This window comes from Macaca nemestrina, chromosome X, assembly GCF_043159975.1.
Source record: "Macaca nemestrina isolate mMacNem1 chromosome X, mMacNem.hap1, whole genome shotgun sequence".
NCBI lineage: Eukaryota > Metazoa > Chordata > Mammalia > Primates > Cercopithecidae > Macaca > Macaca nemestrina.
In genome coordinates this window covers 44,918,346-44,940,034 of record NC_092145.1, presented here as the reverse complement: position 1 = coordinate 44,940,034, position 21,689 = coordinate 44,918,346, and the positions used below count along the sequence as shown (strand labels likewise).

At 43.1% G+C, this 21,689-nt stretch overlaps 1 protein-coding gene and 1 long non-coding RNA gene across 6 annotated transcripts in view; one reads left to right on the top strand and one right to left on the bottom strand.

Annotated features, from left to right (window-relative positions):
- RTL9 (retrotransposon Gag like 9) overlaps positions 1–21,689 on the top strand; it is a 97,583-nt gene that overhangs the window by 33,958 nt on the left and 41,936 nt on the right. The window contains exon 1 of one of the 2 annotated variants that reach the window (XM_071088235.1): positions 20,539–20,847. The exons of the other annotated variant lie outside the window; for it this stretch is intronic. The gene's annotated coding sequence lies outside the window, so the exon portion shown is untranslated. Of the gene's footprint in view, positions 1–20,538; positions 20,848–21,689 lie in introns of those variants that run through there. 2 annotated transcript variants of the gene reach the window in all.
- Positions 1–21,689, bottom strand: part of LOC105490470 (uncharacterized) — a 108,772-nt gene that overhangs the window by 61,024 nt on the left and 26,059 nt on the right. The window lies entirely within an intron of this gene.

Here is a 21,689-nt window from a genome sequence, read left to right as displayed (position 1 = left end):
AAAGGGGTTACAGCAAAGTGCTGTACTTTGGGTTACAGTAAAGTGACTCAATTGATGTACCAAGATATTGATCATTTACACCCTTTAGGCCTGAAAAATATATTTTTCTTTGTGTTCCATGAAATTAAAAAGGCAAGGAAGCATTAAAGAGACAGCAATAAAAAGACTTGATGGTATATATATGTGAGTTTGAGTGTTTGAGCTGGGGTTGTGAGTTTGTGGGTGGATTAGAAAGCATATGGCTAAAGACATGTGCAACAGATGCAAGGGCCTGGGCTTTAGCCTTCCCTCTGAAACTTCTTTATGGGGACATGTGCAGAAACAAGCCTTGCTTCCTGGATTAAGACCACATTTGCACAATTTGCACATTGTCCCTCTTCTTGGGCCTGCTTCCCACCGGAGATTGCATCTCCCATGAAAACAAGGCAAGAACTAAAGCACTTAAGAGAGCTGATTGTGAAGTCCAACTACATGGGTTCAAATCCTGGTACCGTCATTAATTAGCTGGGTCGTTTTGGACCAGTTAACTTCCAGGACCCTCACTTTCCTCATCTACACAAAGGGCTAATAACAGTATTTACCTCATAGTTGTTATGAGAAATTAATAAATTAAGGCATGTAAAGTGCTTATCCCAGAGCCTGGCAGAGAGCAGACCCTAGTTGATCATTATTATTATTGAGCAATTACTATGTACCAGGTGCTTTATTTTCATCTCTGATCCTCACAACAGCCCTACAAGGCAGATACTATTATCTTCAGTTTACAAGTGAGGAGGCTGAAGCTCAGTGAGATAAAGTACACTGCTCAAGGTCACACAACCAGGAAGAGCAGAAACCAGGCTCCAAGCCCCTCTGTCCCTCACTCCTAAGGCCTGTGCTATTTGCCATATCATCATCCCACTGGTGCTTCTAAAAGTTTCTTCTTCTAGAGTTCATCCCTCTTCTCTCTTCATCCGCCTCTTGGCCTACCCTGGCCTGAGAACTACTTGGCACAAACCTATACAGCAGGTCCTTGAATAATGTTGTTTTGTTCAAAGCCCTTTAATTATAATGTTAATGGAGAAAATTTGGTTTTCCCCAGGGCCACTGTCCACGGACAGGATGGCGTCCTGTCCAGGGTGGTTCCCACCTTTCGTGCTCCTTGTGTTGCCAGGATGGGCTCTGGCCACCTGTGACCCTGAACTGGAATAAGCCGGTTAGAAAATAACTGAATGAGTGAATACAAATTATTGGAAAATGAAAACTTGTAAAGTACACAATGACCATACACACCCATGATAATAAATGACACGATAGGAAAGCGCTTAGTGAGTTGCCACTTTTGTGATTCTTCTGGAAATACTGGGTGGCAGGAGGGGCTTCTTATGATTTTACTTTGCAAATGTTTATTCCTTGACCTGACCTGCCATCGCTACAACCGCTGTCACTCTTTGATTCACCAAAAATTAGGAAAATAATTCTCTTACTTGTTCTTATTAATCTTTCCTAAATGTATGTGTAGCTTACACTTATTGTTAACCTTTAATTAACTTATTAATGTTTAATATTATAAGTGTTTGGGTGGTTTTTGTTTATTTGGTTTTTTTTGTTTGTTTTTGAGACAGGGTCTCACTCCTCTCACCCAGGCTGGAGTGTAGTGGCGCAATCACAGCTCACTGCAGCTGCAACCTCCCAGGATTCAGGTGATCCCCCCACCTCAGCCTCCTGAGTAGCTGGGACTACAGACATGTGCCACCATGCCTGGCTAAATTTTTGTATTTTTAGTAGAGACAGGGTTTCACCATGTTGCCCAGGCTGGTGTTTGGATCTTTATTTAGAAGTTTGGTGATATTTTTTGTGATCAGAAATAAGCTGTGGGTACTTAACTCTTGTTTACATCAATTAACCTACAGTAAAATTAGTTTTGTTATTCGTCGTTTCACTGAAAGTCCAGTTCCCAAGAACCTGTCAAGGACGTTCAGTGAGGACTTACTGTACTCAGAGACAGCAGAGAGCAAAGGGCAAGAAGGCCGGCTGAAGGACGAGGAGGCCTAGAGCCCCTTGCCGGCTTTTGCGCATGCATCTGCTCCTGGTGGATGACTCACTTAACCTCTCCGTGCTTCTGCCTTCTCAACTGGAAAATGGAATCTGTAAGTTGCGGCACCAGGGTTGCTTCTGTAACATTCTACTTGGCCTCCAGGAAGAGGAGGCCATCCCTCTATATGTCCAGCCAGCATATGGGGGATAGTGGGGCTGTGTGTGATTCAGCCGGTGGTGTGCCAGCCTCAGGCAGCCCTAGGCTTATACTCCCAGATCCTGAGCTAGCAGCTGGAGCTTTGGGATCTGGAACTGTTACAGGGCCAAAGAACCTGCTCAGTTTCAGGGCTGTTTCTAGATAACTGCCAGGGTGTGGGAAAAGCATTTGTCATGGAAGGTGGGGAGTGTGTGTAGGTTGTTTCAGGGGCTGCTTTGTGGGAAGCCAAATGTTTTGGCAATGGGCTCAGAACTGGCTTTCCTTTTTGGGTGTCCTCTAAATTTCGAGGGTGCCCCCAAACCAGAGGGTGTCCACTTCTGCTCTCCCTAGCCTAGTGGGGAGATGAATCTGATCTTTTGTCTCAAAGCCCACATTGAAGAGGACCATTGCATGCTTCATCACCGGGCTGTGATTCCGAGACCTCAACTCCTGTCTTTTCCCCTCTTCACCAGGGCAGAGGCTAGACTGTTTCCTCTCCTCTCCCTGAACAATAGCAGTGCCCAGATTTTGGAGGACATACCACCTACCTGGCACTGTGCTAAGTACTTTGCCTGCGTTTCCTTGGTAATCCTCATGTCATCCTACAAGGGAAGTACCATTTTGTCATGATTTAACAGAAGAGGATACAAAAGCTCAGAGCCTGGAGGTGACTTGCTCAAAGTCACACTGATAGTAAGTGATAAAGCGGGGATTGAAACACAGGTCTAAATTTTGAGACAATCTTTTTTTTTTTTTCTCTATTTCAATTACATAATCCTGTGCATGTTTGAGGGGGAGAGACAGGTGAGAGAGTGAGATGGCAATTTGCTTGTGACCTAAGGAGGCCCTGAAATCTCCTGGGGATAAGGATGGGGGTCCTACATGAGTTGCTCAGGAAACTGGTAATGCAGCCCACACCAGAAGTCAGTGATCTCCAGTGTGGAGGGCTCCAGGTCTGCCTAGCTGCTGGCCACTGGAGGCCAGTAAAAGACAGCTCCAGTGTCCTTCTAGACTGGAGGTGGTTCTTGCCTCCAGGGCTTATGGAAGAACTTTTCAGACAAAACTCTGCCTTTCCAAGCAGAAAAATACTTTACAAAGAACATAGAGAGGTGAAGTGGGCACTTTTCAATTTTTGTCTGATTATCTAATATCCAAATGCCTTTTCTTCACTTTGGAATCCTGACTTGACCTGTTTTGTGCCCTGTCCGCCCACCACCACTGAGTCAAAGCTCAGGGCCTGGCATCCAGTATTAGTCATACTATTTGTTGCCTGAATGAATGGGGCTGAACCCTGGTCTGACTCTAAAATACATGCTTGAAAAAAGTTATTATGGAAATTTTCAAATACATACACAAAAGTAAAAAATATAGTAAAATGAACCCCCAGGTATCCATCACCCAGATTCAACATCTATCATGATTTTCTATGTTAGCTTTACCTACCTCTTTTTCTTTTTCCCTTTTATGCTTTACCCTTACATGTTTCATTATGCAACTCAAAAATAGGGATATTTTTACATACAATGATAAAATTATTATCCCCCTGTCACAAAACTAACAATAATTCCCTTCAAACCATGCTCTTGAGCACTACACTGGAGTTCCTACATTCTACTTTCTTTCCCAGTCCCCAACAGGAAGCATTTCTCAGGCATCTCCTCTTGTACCTCCTCAGAGCTAGAATTACAGTTTGATGTGTATTGGGTACTCAAAATGTGCCCTTTTAGGTAAGCAGGCGGCCAGATTCCCCTCTCCCTGTTTTATAAAGAAGAATGGAGACACAGAGCTATTAAGGGCCTTCTACAAGGTCACACAGTCAATTAGTGACTGATAAATGGGACTCAAGCACTGTGGCTGGGTCTATACAGCCCCAAACACAGTTTGCAAGGAAATTAAGTGAAGGGACTCGTGTCCTGGGGACAGTACCATGTGTTTTCTGTTGCTGTTGAAGTCATTGCACTTCACCCATCAGAACAGCCTGATTGATGGGATCAGTTAGACGCCTATGTTTGTTTTCCTCCATCTGACTGGATTGCAACAACCACCTACAGGCAGGCTGGCCACACCCATGAGTTTTTCTCTTCTTTTTTCCATGTTCCTGGAGCTGACTCGAGAGCCCTCATTTCTCCTCTCTTTCTAGGCTTGGACTAGCTCTCTGCCAAAGCAGATGACTCCCAGAGCAGCCACAGTCTGGGACAGGGCAAATGTGAGAAGCAGAAGGACTAGCTTAACTGCTTTTCTGTTCCTGCCTCCTTCTTGTTCCAAAGACTTACTTTTATGTGCTGGGCTCTCCTGAGCTTGACCTCCATGTCTAATTCTCTAGACCTCTTCCACTCCCCTGATATCCCAGCCAGAATTTTCCAAGTAAGTCTCTCAGAGCCTTGTGTTCCAAAATACAAACTAGCTAGTGGAAAGAAGGAATCATTGCTGTTGGCGAGTAGATGACTGATCAGTCTGAGTCCAACCAGGAAAATAGAAATCACTGAGTATTTATTTAAGGGAAAAGGAATTCAATGCAGGGAATTGATTACACAGGTGATGGAAAAGCTGTGATGCCAAGCAGAGGACAATGAAGCAACCTAGAGATTAGTCACAGCAGGGAGCTGCTACTGTTCCTTGGCTAGAACCTCAGGGCTGGGACACTTAATAGAAACTTGAGCCACAGTAACCTGGTCAGCAGAGCCAGAGCCACAAAAAGAGACACAGTCACTGCTGGGGACACCACATGAAGCAGAGGGGGAGGGAGAGAGAAATACCCTGGTTTCTCTCTCCCTTTTGCTTTCTAATATCCTAACAGTGCCTTCCATTGGCCAAACCCATCAGAGCCTGGGGAACAGCCTGCAAAGGCCAACCTGCCCCAACCGCTTCCCTGCTACAAGAGCAGAGATGTGAAAAGGAAGGAATGGACTTGGGGCGCAAACAGGCCTGAACATAGCACGGGTCTCCTCCTCCCCGCCAACCCCAAGTAACTTATTTGGATATGTTAGGGTCTATTTGGAAACAGTGCATTTACTCAACAGAATGATTCTAAAGCTGACAAGAAAGAGTTGTAAGGAAAAGGGGGTGGGTGGAGCACGAACCCGCTTCCTTGACTACCTGCAAGTCTTATCATCCAGATTCTATCCCAGTCCTCTTATTTCACTTCCTCCTGCATGCTCCATCCCGCCTCCTCCCACGCATAGGCTGACTCCAACAAAGGCAAGTCGGCCATTTTGCTTTCTGGCAGTGTGTGATGCATTCATTGGCTCCCAGGACTGTGTAAACCCAACCTTCTTGCCTGCAGGGCTTCAGCTTGGCAGCCAGGCTCTGAACTGCAATGCTGTCAGGCAGGTAAACCTGCTGGCACCACAGTCCCGAAAACATATCTCCTGATTCCTCAGGTGTTCTACAAGTTTGAATGTGTAGGTGAAGGGAGATGGCTGGGAGGGGGAAAAGAAAGACATCAAACTACTTATGTGCTTCCCCACACCTTATTTCGTTTACTCTCCACAACTCCTCAAGGCAGATGCCCTTCTGCCCATTAAAAAATAAATTTTTAAATCTTAGAATAATTTTAGATTTACAGGACAGTTGAAAAGAGAGTACAGAGAATCCCTATGTATCCTTCACTCAGTTTCTCCTGATGTTAACATCTTACAAAATCATCTTATGTCTGTTTTTACAATTGATAAACTGGGGCTCAGAGAGGTTAGTGACTTGCCCAAGGTCATAGAGCTAGGACACAGCAGAAGAAACAGGCATAAATCCAGTTGATCTTAACTGTATCACAACACCAAGTTGAATTATTTGTTTCCAACTCATTATATTAAGTCACTCTCTGAACCTTGAACCCTTCACTTCACCTCATAGTTGGGTTGTAAACATTATCAGAGAGGATTTCTCCCATAGATCCATAGTATGTTAACACTAAAAGGTACATCTAAGACCATTTAATCTAGGGAAGGCAAATAAGTTTCATTTCATTTGCCAACTTTAATTGAGCAGTAGAGACTGTTTGGAATCCAGTGCTGAGAATGATTCTAAATCTATGTCTTTGCTCATTAGGAAAAAAATGCTATGATTGATTACTGATGCCTGCCATAGATGTTGACTAGGAGAGTGGTGGAACTCGTGTTACCTATTAGCCATCTCTCAGTGAATGTCTCTGCCTCATTAGTGGTACAGCTCAGAACAGAACTCAGGCTCCTGACTCATGGTCTCTTGTTCTTTCTGGTTTAAAATGGACTCACAATAACAATAATAATATAATACAGTGTATCACCTAATGAGTGTCTACTCATTGCCAGGTACTCTCCTAAGCATATTCCACTTTCTGTACCTTACTTTTAATTCTCACAACAACCCTTCAAGGTAGGTACATTTATCCCCAAACTTAGAAATGCAGAAGTCTAGGCTAAGTGAATTTTTAAAACTTACCTAAGGTCCACAGTGAGCAAGTGGTAAAGCTGGAATTTAAATGTAGGCTGGTCTGGCTCCAAAGCCTAAACCTTGTGGTCTCACTTCCTGCAAACACAATGTTGAATTTGCCCTCACAGCAGGTGGAGATGACCTTGGTCCCATTGCTTCGATTAAGACTAAACTGGAGTGAAAAAAATCATTTTTGTGCTTACTAATTTTCTTAAAAAGATTTGTCCACAGGTCATTACTTAGATGGAACTGATTTCTTTGGGCTGTTTCATATTAGATGTGATAAAAATTGACATGTTAGGAGAGCTGATGTGAAAGGCGACCTGGTTCACTTACAAATAAATGATTAATATAATCTCATTGTGTGGCTAGTCCGCATTACTGATTCTCTCACTTGGGAGGCTCAGAAAAACAACAGGTCAGAGAATAAAATCCTTGCTAGCATAAGACTATAGTGTGGGATGACCATGGATGAGTCAGGGAGAATAAGAAGATAATTAACTAAGAGGGAGTTCTATGGAGTTTGAAGATAATTAAAAAATGTTCCTTCTCTATCCTAAGAATATCTGACATTATTAGCAAAGGCAATGAATAAGATAAGGGGAAGAGGTGAGTTAATTAGAATCATGAGATACAACATTTCAAAGAAATTGACAGGGATCACATTTCAAAGGAAAGACAGTCAATTCAACTGACTTCATTAGAGCAATTCAACATTGATTAGGGACATGTTATGTGTGTGGCTGTGCTCTGTGTGCTTACAGGAGCTACTGAGATGCTGTAATCTTCTTTCCTGACATTCTACTGAATAGATACCCAAGTTTTGGCAGCACAGTGAAGAATCTCTTACACACAGATTTGGGTGCAATTTCTAAAACTGTTTCTGCAAAATAGTATTACGTGCCACTGAGTAGATAACTTGTATGCCAGATATTACTGTTCCTGTCAGGCTAAATGTTCAAACAACATGGAAGCCTCAGTGATAGCCAATCCATTATTTATCTACCTATATTCACTTCAGTTGTCAAAACTATTCTAAATATAAGGAATCCCTTCCTTAGAGGCCCCAATATGGTTTTCCTTACTGTTCTGAGTCCTTTCTAATTGGTTAATGCCCATGCCATATTGGTTATCATAAATTTTGAATATCATCTTTTCTCTGCTCAGAGGTGTCACTCAGTAATACCCTACCTCTTCTGACTCCTCCTCCAGTGTAATCTCTCACCAGTCCTCACTACGTCCTGAACTGATGTTCCAGCTCCACTTAAATCTGTCATGTTTTGTCCCTTAACATATGGTATTCCCTTTACTTGGAATACACTCTCTTTTCTTGTCTGCCTAACAATTGCTGCTTGTCTCGCAAATATTTTCTCTGTGAAGCTTTCTCAGTGCCCTTAGGTACCCTCAAAGCCCTCCTAAATTTATCTCTATTATAATGTTTTATATTGTATGGCAAGAGTTTGTTGGATCTTCGCCCACTTGAATGTGAGCTCCTTGAGAACAGGGACTATTTTATTTATGTCTGAGTCTCTAGGGCACAAAAGAGGGATTCAGGGATTATGTGGTAAATGAATCAATGAATGTTGCCAGTTCTTCGTCATCTTTAGAGGCTACTTCCAGAGCTTTTAAATTTGGACTCCCTTTTCTTCCAAGAGGTGGTGAAGAGCAGGGTAGATGGACATGATATTTAATGAATTTCTTTTAAGTACCAGACATTGTGCTGAGCCAAACAATCATACATCTCAAGTCGATGTTTTTATTTTCATCCTCGTTTTACAGATGAAAGTGGAAAATTTAGACCAGTCACTTGCCACATTCAGAGGAGTAACAAAGATACATAGCAAGTAGGCTGAAAAGCTAGGATTTGAACCTAGGCTCCAACACCTGCATCAGCTCCCTTGCACTGTGCACTCTTCCCTCGCTTGTGTGTATGGCGAGCAGAGTCAGCTCTGGGCAAAATGGTGAAATAAGCCAAGTTTGTCTTTAGCGTCTTCAGACTCCCAGTCTGTCTCGGGGACTCGGTGCTACAGTGCCACCTACACACTGCAACACCTACTACGGCTCCTACAGCCCATCCTGCTGAGAGCGTCTCCTTCCCAACTCCTTTAGGACCTTGACCTCTGGTTTGTGTTTTCTGAAGGTAAACTGCCTTAACCTAACCTTTTCCAGAGCACATATTACATTTATTGATACCCTCCCAGAAAGCAGTCTTTAGCTTAGGAGCAGGCAGCTCCCACGGGAGGCATGTAGGTGTTTCTGTGTTGTGGTAAGGGGAAGGGGTTGCCTGGAGGCCTCTATCAAGATACACCAGGGAGGCTCCCCCTGCAACCAAAAGGTGTTTGGCCCCTTTCTCAGATGGCTGAGGGCCCTGGAGTCAGATCAATAAGCATTTGAATCTTGGCTCTGCCATTCACTGATTGCGTGATTTCCCACAATTAATCTCAGTGAGCCTTTGTTTCCTCCCCTGTAAAATGGATCTAATAATAGTTCTCATCTCCTAGATGTGTTGTGATGATGACATGAGATAACACAGTTACGGTGTCCAGTACAAAATAAGCATGTAAAAATGTTAACTGTTCCCTTAAATTCATTTTTACTAGTCTTCTGCCTCACCCCCATAACCACCCAGGGCTCTCTTTGCTTCTTTGTTTCTTTTCCTCTTCTCACCAACAAGTATCTTTCTTCAAAGTCTCCCTTTCCTTTCCCAACTCCCTTCCTCCAGTATGCTCAACCTTTGGCAACCCTCTGTCCCACACTCTCCAGCTCAATCCCAATTCCAGATAATCTCTCTTGATATCCAACTGCATGACCTGATTTGAATGGGAAAACAGAGTGAAACAGAATCCCTTCCTCTGAGGAATGTTGCTATGGTCTCTCTTAGATCAAGAAGACAAGAGCTGACTTGGTGGTCCTACATCATAATCTGATGAGCACTAAGAAGGCTCACCTTGCCTATAAATATTTCTTTTTTGCCTATGAGTGATGCCAGAAACCGTCATGGTCGGCATACAATTCCTTTGAGTCAAATTGCAAGGTTTCTCTGTCAGGGTTGCCTTGGTAAGGCAGGGTTATTATTTATATCTGAGTGCAAATTCCTTGATCAGAGCCTTTCCTGTCAGGGAGAGGAGACAGAGGGGTTCCAGGGAGGCTACTCCCCAAGGAAGAGGAAGGCTGTGCTAGCATGGGTGGGGCATGTGAGTGTGGGAGCTCAGCTGACTGAGAGCTGTGTCCCCAGCTCCAATTTGCCTAGGGGTGGGCCCTGTGTGTTGCAACAGATGTGTGCTTTGGAGTCACCAAGGTTGGGAAGTCAGGCCTCAGAGGGAGTGGCTGGAGGCTGATCTCATCCTGAAATATGTGGGCTTGGATTCCCAGAGGGTGGAGAGGAGGACCAGTCCAGAGAGGAGGACATGCTTTTAGAGGGAGGTCTAAAGACAAAAAGAGGGCTTTAGTTATTTTTTTGAGCTTAGGTATAGGTGATAGTTGGGGGTAAGTGACAAAAGAAAATAGTTTCTGAAAGGGGGGTGTCTCCTTTCATGATTAGGAACAGAAGAATGAGCTCAAGGACTTCCCCCTTTTCTTCAGGAAGCAAACAACTTCTGAGGGTGTGACAGGGTTCAGTGGGTGTTCCCCTTTAAGGGAGGTTAGCCCCTACGTGAAGCTGCTTGGCTGGTAGAGGATAATTGGGTGTTCCCCAATCCAGATAAGCAGAAGCTCAGGTGCCCCTCCCTGTAGGCTTTTCAGCTTTGTTTATCACTAGCTAGGCAGGCTCTGCCATCCTTGGGAGTAGGTATGAGAGAGGGAGTTGGGAGGCCAGGCTTTCCCTGCCCCTGCTCTTCACAGAACACAGCTGAAAAAGGAAGGCCAGAGATGCGACACCCCCCAACCCCAGGGATTCCACCACACATTGCAAACCTCACAGAGGATGCTTATTCTACAAAATTTGTGGGGATATTCATAGGGACTATGGAGCTAAATAATTTGAAAACAATAACAAAACCCATTTACTGATTATTTGGTTGATAAAGACCTCATTCTTTCAAAGCATGTTGCTAGGAGCCACTGAAAGTGGACTTGACCTGAGGAGCAGCAGGGAGCTTCCTCCTACTGTATACACGGACACACACAGACATACACACACACGCGCGCGCGCGTGCACACACACACATGCACATGCCTGGCTCCTCCAAACATGTCCATGATACCAGGGCAGCAGAATTGGGGCACATTAGAGACACAGTCTCTGCCCGCATTCTGAAGCTCCCTGTCATTCCCAGATCCTGGTGCTGGGCCAGACTCCCCTTACCCAGACTCATAGTCTCATAGCTATCATTCCAAAAACCCAAAAGCTCTGGAAACTGAGAGCCTTTGTAAGTTTATGACAAACTCATTTGGCAGCGCAACTTGAACTGGCATGAGGTTATTTATAGTCTTTATTTTTCACACCCTGTGTGAATATTCATGTGTTTTTGCTTCAGAAATATCAATGTACGTGATTACTGGGTACTGCCTCAGACCCTACTGGAGGTGATATATTGTGTCATATACACCCTATCACCTTTTAAAAGCCCAAAGCATTCTGAATTCCTTCAATTATACTATGCCTCCCACTGTCTTATAATGATCTGTTTGGCATGTCTCCCTCATTAGCCTGTGAACTTCTTCTCCGGTGCTCAGTACACAGTCCAGCATGGGGTGGAAGCTCGACTAATGTTTTAGGAATGAAGAACGAACAGTCTTTAGTGATTCAGGAGACTTGTTGTCATGTTCTTTCTTACATCTAAACTAAAGTACGTCATGCTACCATTCGTTTATTCTGTGCCATCAATAGCGAGGAAGAACAGTCGGTCAGGTTCCTTCATTTTTTCCCTCTTGAGGCTAAATCGTCCTTATAATCCTAATACCTTTAACCTTTTCCCCTAGATCCTCTTTTCCAATCCCTTAATCATCTTCCTTGCTGTCTTCTGAAGTCTTTACAGGTTCTTTCCTTCTGAAATAGTGGCCTAGTGCTTAGGATAGGGTTGCAAAGAGCCCAGCTATTACACATAATAGGTCTCTGGTTTCTATGGTGCTTTTCCAATCAGTTTCATTTGGCTGGGCTAAGAAGCTTTGCCTTTAAAAATACACTTGCAGGACAAACTCTAGGGGCATGAATGACTTTCTCCTGAGCATGCTGGTTGGTAATAGGAAGGGAAAACAGCACTGTCTGATCATAAGAAACTGTAATTACAAAAGCTGAAAGCAACAGGTAACACCTGCAATAGGCACCTGCATACAAAAACCACTGTTGATAATTACGGTACCTCAGCCTATTATTTTTACCTTGGGAGAACCAGCCTTGTTTGTGCGCATCATGTGCCTTTTCTCTAATAAGGTTCCTAAAGGCCATTTCTGACCACTTCCCATTAAATTCAGGGAGTGAACCTGATTCTGTCAGGGTTGCTGCAAAATCACCGGATTAAGTTAAACTCACTAATTAAGCCTGTTAGACTTCCTGTAACTCACAATTTTTCTTGGCATAAGTAAAAACATTTGACTCAGAAGCAAAATGTATTATATTAATAACCAGGAAACAACAAAATACACATAGTAGCATTTTCGGAAGCAAATTCTGTCATCCGCATTCTGTTGAAACTGCCATTGTCATTTCTCCTAATAGCCTAAAGTGTTTACTTTTGGGGTGGAAACTATACATACTGTGATGGAGATTCAGAGATACAGTTCTGTCAGTTACATTCGAAAAATATATTCCGGTGTGCTTGTTGCTTCCCCCAAGCATGAGTCAGAGCCTTTTGTGGGGTTTTGTGTAAATGTATTTTCTAAGAGGCACTGTTGGGATTTTGCATACAGGTCATTCTTTTTAAAAAGGTCAAATTGCAATTTTTCTATCCTTTCTTGTGTTGTTATCCCTCAGGCAAGAAGATGTAGAATGCCAAATTGCAAAGGGAGCTTGTAAAGCGGGGAATATTAAAATTGGATGACCAAGAGCTCCCAGAGAGGGCCTCAATGGCTGAAAGGAGCCCCTCCTGGGCAAGTGGGTGGCAGCATAAAGCCAAATTAACCTAGGAGGAGAAGGTATGGAACTTTTAGAGAAACGCTTTGTTTACCTCACCATCTTACCACGTCCAGCTGGCTGTTTCTCCAAGAATGTTAGTGCTCCAGAAGGGAGGGAAACCTGTCCCCATTGCTAATAGAAGAGGTTGGAATTTTCTTTCAGAGTTTCCAGATGTCCTTGGCAAATGCTAGTGATAGTCATTCTCTGTCTTTTAATGATTATAATAAGCTGCTTTTTAAGGGAACATTAACTGTGTGACAGGCTCTATGCTAAGTGTTTTATATAAGGTATCTCTATTAATCTTCACGATGATCCTTCCAAAAAGGTATTGCTATTACCCTCAATTTCCATAGGAAGAAACTGGCTCAGAGAAGATGGACAACATGGGCAAGATCACCCAGCTAGTAAGTGGAGGAGCCAGAACTTAAACCCAGATCCACCTGACACCAACACCTGGTTCTGAACCATGGTGTGCAAGTCCTTGTAAAGTCAAACAGCCCCTTTAATAAGCTCGACTATATTTTCTCTTTTACCAAATCGCAGAACATCTGGTCTGCTTAATTTTATGAGACTGTAATTACAGTAACGAAAAGGATGTTAGCTTACTCTGAAAACCCTAGCTGAAGGGCTTTCTATTGCTTTGTTTAGAGATTTGTTCTTTTCACTCCACCTCCACCCCCTACTCCCCAAATTGGATAGTAAGTTCTTTAAGGAAGGTTCTGGAAAGTTTTTTTGTTTTTGTTTTTGTTTTTTCCTTTAAGTTCTGGGTTACATGTGCAGAACTTGCAGTTTTGTTACTTAGGTATACGCGTGCCATGGTGGTTTGCTGCACCCATCAACCCATCACCTACATTAGATATTTCTCCTAATGTTATCTCTCCCCTAGACCCCCACACCCCACAGGCCCCTCCTTGTTTCCATGTGTTCTCATTGTTCAGCTCCCACTTATGAGTGAGAACATGCGGTGTTTGGTTTTCTGATCTTGTGATAGTTTGCTGAGAATGGTGGTTTCCAGCTTCATCCATGTCCCTGCAAAGGACGTGAACTCATTCTTTTTTATGGCTGCATAATATTCCATGGTGTATATGTGCCACATTTTCTTTATCCAGTCTATCATTGATGGACATTTGGGTTGGTTCCAAGTCTTTGCTATTGTGAACAGTGCTGCAATAAACATATGTGTGCATGTGTCTTTATCGTAGAATGATTTGTAATCCTTTGCGTATATGCCCAGTAATGGGATTGTTGGGTCAAATGGTATTTCTAGTTCTAGATCCTTGAGGAATCGCCACAGTGTCTTCCACAATGGTTGAACTAATTTACACTCCCACCAACAGTGTAAAAGTGTTCTTCTTTTTGGTTCTGGAAAGTCTTATGCTCCTCTGCTTTCTATAGTTCTCATAGGGCCTGGCATACAGTGTGTACTCCATAAATATTGACTGATTGATGAATGTGTGGACGTTTCGTGCAATAGTTTTTGGGTCGTTCAACACCATTTCTTAATGCTAAGCAAATAGGTTAGAACCTTCAAGATGTCTGTTGTCTTAATCTAGCTGCTTGCACTGAGATAACTTTTTAATATCATCTCTGCACAGGAGCTGAATGCCTTCTTTGGCACCTGGATGATTGATTGTGTTTTTCTCCTTTTCCTCGGAAAGCTCTGGTATTGTGCAGATGCTGCTTTAGGTGATTAACAATGCTGCCAATTTCACCAGCCACCTTTGCAGACAATTCTTGAATTTTATAGGAAAGTGGAAACCTGTTTAAGTATAGTTTCTAGTTAATTCTGCTTCCCCATCCTGGTTTTCTCAATGCTACATAACAGATTTTCTTTGTGGAATGAGACAGAATAGAAAAAATAAAAATACATTCTTGATGGCTGAGAGAAGAGAGTCCTTAAGATTTTACCAGCTTGGTATTTCTCACTGTTGGAACTTCAACCCAGGATGCAGATTCATCCTAGTGAGCCCCACAGGAACCTCTGCTTTGGTCTAGAAGATACAGTGGAAATATATAGGATAGGACAGATAAGGTCAGCAGAAGCCAGTTTTCAGCACATACCATGTGATTGCTAGAATAATAAAGATAACAACCATTTACTAGCAGATTACTACGTGGCAGGTACTGTGTTAAGCATCTTATAGACATTCATTGTTGTTGCCATTTTTCCAGGTGAGCAAACTGCAGCTCAGAGAGTCTAAGTGAATTTCTTTGTCTTTAAGCAGTATGAGATAGACCCTGGACTTGAACTCAGGTCCGCCTGATTCCAGAGTACATAGTCTTTTTGCTACAGTGCTTTGCAGGGAACTGTGCTGGCTTCTCAAATGGTTTGGGGCTATCTGCGTGAGGCTGACAAGAAAACTATTTAAAGGCTGGTAGAAGAGGGCCCTAACAGAAGGTCTGACTCTCATTTTCTTTCTATTTGCAGAAGATAATTATTCCCTGTTTCAATATCAGAAGGGGATCTAGTTGAAGGCAAAAGGCCACAGGGTTCTGGTGAGGCACAAGTTCAAACCTTGCTGTAGTTGGACCTGTTCTACTGACTATCAACAACCTGGGTCCATGGGTGATGATAGTGTCTGGGGACTGGAGATTGGAGGTTCAGAGTGGAAGAGGTGGCATATGCCGCAAAATGCACCCTCTTGGGATGGAGCAGGAAACTCAACTGCAGCTGTTTAGTGGGGCACCCAAAGAGAGTGGCCACAACAGATACCAATTTAGAGAAGCTCTTGACTTTGGTGAAAGCAGAGGTCCTGCCCAGCCTAGCTGAACTGAGCTGGAGTAGGTGAGGCTTAGGAATCCTACCAGGTGCTAGTAGCAAGGATGGGACTCTAGTCCTTGGAGGCAAGGGTGAAGGAGTTCGGAGCCTGGGAAGAACCAGACAAAACCCCAGTCCCACTGAAACTGAATGACTAGACTGGTGGCGCTCAACTGAGACAATACTGCCCCCTAGGGGACTTTTGGAAAATGCAAGAGGATATTCAGAGGACTGGAAATGGGGATGCTAGATGTTCTCAAATGCCCACAACAGACTTGCAAAATGAAAAATAGTGTAGCATCCCGAATGATTTTTGAATGTTCTGCTGGACTTCTATGGAGCTGAAATCTGCTTTTCTAATTATCTAAACTTTTACTATAAATGTTTTATACCTAAGTACAAAGAGTTTTGCTTCCCCCGCCCCGACCTGACAGTTTTAATGAACTATTCTGTAAAAATATGGAATATTACACGGTTACAGAGGTTCATACAGACTCATTCATTCACCATTTCAGGAAATCGTGTCAACAGTTGTGATGTTGCTTTTGGAATTGATCAATACAGCATATCAGTTTGTGTCCATAACTGTTGCATTCATGGGGATTCTATATAAAGGCACAAGCTTCTGACCACTTCATTTAATCTTTCAATGTAGTCCTGTGTGAGCATTTACATAATTAAATACATAGTGTTTTATTATGGATTGCTTTATTTTCTCTTTCTATGGCAGGACATATATCTATCTTTTTGAACTTATGAGTGTAGGTAGATTATAGTACCTAGAAATTTAATTTCAGGATAGTAAAGGGGTGAAGCAAAAGCAGATTTATTATAAAAAAGAGGATGTTAAGTCTGATAAGGTTGAACACCACTGTGCTAGCCTGATGGCTTCGTGAGGGTCAGGACCATGTCTGTTTTGCTTCCGTTTGGCCTAATTAACTGAGGTGCTTATAAATAATGAATAATGAATGTGTATGCAAGCACACAGCTGGAGTCAGGCATGTAGGTCAGCATAGTCGGGGTGTATAACACTGGCAGGAGATGGGGACTTTTGAGCACCAAAAGAGGGCAGGATCCCAGTTATCAGAAGAGAAACTGTAGTTCTGAGTTTGCCTCAAAGCTAGAGCGTCCTAATGTCAAGGCCCAGGGCTTCTTACAGTCCTCTTATCTCGAGACATGCTGGAGCCAAGGGACTGACGTCAGATGGTCCCAGTAGTGAAGAGTTGTGTTTACATTCTCACTTGCTGGTATCAATCATAGGGGCCCAAAGACCTCACTGCCTAAAAAGAGGGCTGTTTTCCAGCTTGGCTGTACCTCTTTGCATTGTTTTGTCTGGCCAAGACAGAGAGGATACCAGGGAAAATGAGGCTCGAGTATTGTATGTATAATCTGTCAATGCCCTCCATGCTCCCATTAAGATCTCAGGCTGTTTTGGCCTTCAGGCAGATCCAGCCCCCTTATTTTTCTGTTGTTGCTGCTGCTGGTTTTTTTTTTTTTTTTTTTCCCACTCCCCTGATCTCATAAATAATATGTGTACTCCTTCCTTCTGGGTCCTGTCCTCAAAGGTAACTGCTAAATATCTGACAAATGAATCGCTAAAGCCTTCAGGGCTCCTGATGAGAGAATGGGCTCCCACTTAGCATGAAGGGCAGGGGGCAGCACCTCACTTAGAGATATGATGCATAAGTACAGAGGGAGGTATTGAACCGCCTGTTGTCAGGAGCAGAAGGGACCCTGAGGTCATCTGGTTCACTAGATCCCAAACCTGGCTGTACAATGGAATTACCAGGAATGCTGGTGAAATACAGATACAGTGTGGCTCCTAATCCTCAGAGTCTGATTCAGTAAGTCTGAGATGAGGACTTGAATTATCTGCATATTATTAACAGTATCACTGGTGATTTCGATGAGGAACCTAGTTAGGGAAACCACTCAAACTGACTTCCTCATTTTATGGGTAGCCAGCTGAGTCACCGAAGGGATGATGACTTGCCCCGGGTCACATAGCAAGTCATGGCAGAATTGGAAATGGAACTCGGAGTTTTTTCTCCACTGTATTGGTGGTGGGACGATCTGACATTATTAGTGTGGGAAGAAGGACCTTAAATTTCACTGTACAAGCTGCTGCTCACTCTGCCTAGAGGTAGAGGACAGAGGGCATCTTAAAGGTTGTTTCTCCTTATAATAAGCAGTACATTTACTTCAGAGTTTGGAAGTGAATCAACAAAATACCCATCAAGATTAGTAGGACAAGAAGAACTCGCCAATATCTTTGACGATGTCTATCCATAAAAAGCCAAGTGAAATAATGGAGGTAATTATCCACCTATTTTGTTCGAACAGTTTGACCGAAAATCTCCTGGTAACTGAAGGAAAATAGAAGCTTTTAAAAATTGTTGTCTCAAGTAGCCTGAATGTCATCAACTCCCACTTCACTTTTCTTTTTCTGTGGAGATGCTCTCCCAGATGCCTGTCTCCTGGGGGTAGCAGCTTTCCATAGACAAAATGTCCACAGCTTTGGGAAGTATGGAGGGAGAAGGGAAATATTAAGTGAAATGGGATGTCAGGTCAAGCTGCGTTGGTTTTGATGTAGTCACCTGTCCTTTCAAGATAACCTTTTGGATCCTAGATCTGTTGTAGCTGGGGCCTTGGGACAAGTCCCGGCAGCCTCCAAGCCACAAGCTTATCATTTTGGCATAATTCAAGGCAGCCTCCTTGAAAGGCTCCACGATGGCAGCTGCTCCATTAGCAACTGGATGAAAGCAATGCCAAATCTCTTTATTTAAAATTAGACACTTCCTATTTTGGTTCCTAAATGGCAAATTTATCTGCTCTCTGCCTCCAGTCTTCTGTGTCCAAAGCTGCCTTAATGTGAGGTATTTCAGCAGCAATCAGCAAGTGTCTGCCTATTTATAAGCAACAGAGCTGCCATGGGTCACTGCACTTGTATCTCTGAGCAAGAGAAGTCAGGGGGTCCATTGGAAAGGAAAAATGCTGTGGCCTCCGGCAGTGAACCTTGGCGTGGGTCAGGGAAGACAGTTCAAGTGCACCAGAGAATGGAGCTGTAATGAGTTCAGTTGTGTATCACTGGCATGGAAGTCAGCAGTCCCAAGATCTAGGAAGAGTTTGGTCACCACTAATTTGCTACATGACCCTGGGCAAGAGTTGCCCCTTCTTGGGCCTCAGCCTCAACATTTCTGGGGAAAAGGATGCACAATTTAATGCATGGTGCCATTTACTGTGACAACCAGCCTGCCATCAAAATATAAAGCTGAATCTTTATCTCACTCCTTATTCCAAAATATAATCCAATTAGGTCAGATTTAGATGTTAAAAAGAGAACCATTAAAAGATTAGAAGAAGGCATAAGAGAATATTGAGGTAGGGAGTCTTTGCAAAGCAACAAGAAACTGAATGATAGATTTGACTATGCAAAATTTTAACAACTTGAGTATGGTGAAAGATATCTCATGCAAAGTGGAAAGACAACATATAAACCAGGATAAAGTCACAACATAGAAGGAAGACAATGGTTTATTATTCAGAATACTCCAACAGCTCCATTGTAAGAGGTGTGTTATTTTCTTTACAGTACTTACCATGATTTGCAATGACATGATTTAGCTGTTTGCTTTTCTATTATTTCCTCTGCTTACATGTTAGCTTCATGAAAGCTCAGGCTTTGCTTACTCACTATTATATTTCTAGTGCTAGACTGGTGCCTGGCATACAGTAGGTACTCAGTAAATACTTGTTGAAGGAATGAATAAATGAGCTTCTATAGATCAGTGAGAAAATGATGAACAATTCACTAGCAAAATGCTCAAAGAATAATGAACAGGCAATTCACAGAGGAAACCCAAAGGGCCTATGCCCTATTAAAAGGAATTCCAATCAGTAATAATTAAGAAATGCAAATTAAAACAATATTGAGATGACTGAGATGTCAGTTTTTACCTCTCAAATTGGCAAACATTTAAAAGGTCACGAAAACCCAGGGTTTGTGAGAATGTGGTGAAACAGGCACACTCATTCACTCTTGATGCACACCTGGAGGACAACTGGAAATGTTCTTTGAGTCAGCAAGTCCTCTCTTAGGAGTTTATCTTTGCAAAATGCTCCATGTATAAGGATGTTCATTTAAACATTATTTGTAAATAGGAACAAATTGAAAAAACTAAATGACCTCGGTGAAGGACTGGTTAAATCATCTATAATACATCCCAATAATGACATACTAAGCATTACTATGCTAATGATTAAGAGTTTGAGCCTTGGTTAGACTGCCTAGGTTTGACTTCCTCCTCTAGCTTTTATGAGCTATGCGACCTCGACCAAGTTTCTAACCTCTCTGTGCCTTTTCTCATCTGTAAAATGGGAAAAATAACCATTCATGAAGTTGTGAAGAGTAAATAAGATAATTCATGTGAAATATTCAGATAGGACCTGGCACAGAGCATTTTAATAATTGCTATATTATATTTCAACTACTAGTATAATGACGACAATGATGATGTAGCCCCAAATAAAGACAAGCAAGGTCTTTAAATACTGATGTGCAATGACATCTCCAATATAGTATTGTGATAAAAGCAAGTTGCAGGAGAGTAAGTATAGTAGGATCTGATTTTTGTTAAGAGTATTATATGTTACACATACAGGAAAAGACTGGAAGGATAGACAGACTGTCAACACTGCGGAGTAGAATAGGAGAGGTAGATTTTCCCTTGAGCAATAATTAGAGTTGTTTGAAACAAGCATGTGTTACTTTTATAATAAACAAAAGATGTAAAGGGGAAAAAAAGCTCCATTTGGAATTCCGAGGACAGTTAATCCCACCAGGCTTCACATCCCCCAGTTCTTGGCCACAGCCCAAACGTTAAGCCTCCTTGCTCGTCATCTGTCCTCTCCCATACCATCCTCATACTGCTCAGTGCTCCCATCCCCGCCACCCCGACTCATCTACCTCCCCACTACCACCCTCTCTCACTCTTCTCAGTACCCTCTGGAAGCCTCCACCTTGCAGTAAACAATTCCCCCTGCACCCTGGATAAATTTTACAGAACACTATTGTCTACCTCGGGGCCTGAAGTGCTGAAACCTGAGTCTCCACGGCGGATCTCACGGCTTTGCCACCAGCGCCCTCTAGTGGACACTGTTCACACTCCCACAATACAGGCACCCTAGGGCTAGGAGGTGGGATCTGTGCTCTAGCTTCCCCTGTTTGCTTCCAGGCTGTTAGTCCTCCGTCCTCAGCCAAGAACTCCTCCTTCTCATGCCATCTGGCTACTTCTCTCCTCGTTGACGCTTCTTTATAACCATCCCCTCCTGGTCAGCCCCCCTTCCCCACATTCAAAGAAGAGTTCGACATCTGGCTCACTGTCTTCTTCTCCACCCCAAGTCCTGACATCATTCTGGGTGAGTTGGACATCGTGATCCATGTACAGGACACACTCTCATCCTAGCCTTACCATGCTTCATCATCAGTCAGAACCCCCTACCATCTACACCTTGCTGGCTGGCCTCAACACTCTTCTTTTTACCTCAGGAGGCTCTCCAGGTTTCTGAGCCCCCTCCATTCATTTCTTCCATCCCATCAGCCCCTTTCACCTTACTACCTTCCCTCTCCATCCTCCAAAATGATGATGATAAGAATAACAACGAATATGTATATGCCAGGCATTTACTACCCATCTTATGACATCATTTCAATAATCTCATGTTATCCTCACAATAACTTTATGAGGAAGGTACTCTTGTGGTTTTCCTTTTAATGAGGTGACTGAGGCTCAGAGAGGTTGAATGACTTACCCAAAGTCGCACAGCAGAGATGAGATTTGAAGTAAGGTCTGTTTGCTTTCAGAATCTTGTGTATATCCCCAACTCCCTTGCCCTGTGTCTTTCTGCTGCATCCATGAGGCAAAATCCCAAGTCTGGATAAATTTAACTGACAGTTTCCACCTCTGTGCTTATGCCCAGATGGAGGAACATTGCTGGAGAAAATCCCATCACTTTGTTGGTTAGTCCCACCAGAAAGTCATAGTTTCCAACCTCAGCGGGGCCCCTCGACTCAGCTAAACAATCCTTCTAACTAACTGTCCTGACAATAGCACTTGCAAACTTTCTCCATAGCCCTCTGGAGTCAGACTGTCTGAGTTAGAGTCTGCCTTGGCCACATCCATGCTCCATACCATGCCAGCCTTTAAGAAAGGGTGAAGTGGAGGAAAAAGGATGAGGGGAAAGGGGAAGTGACATGTATT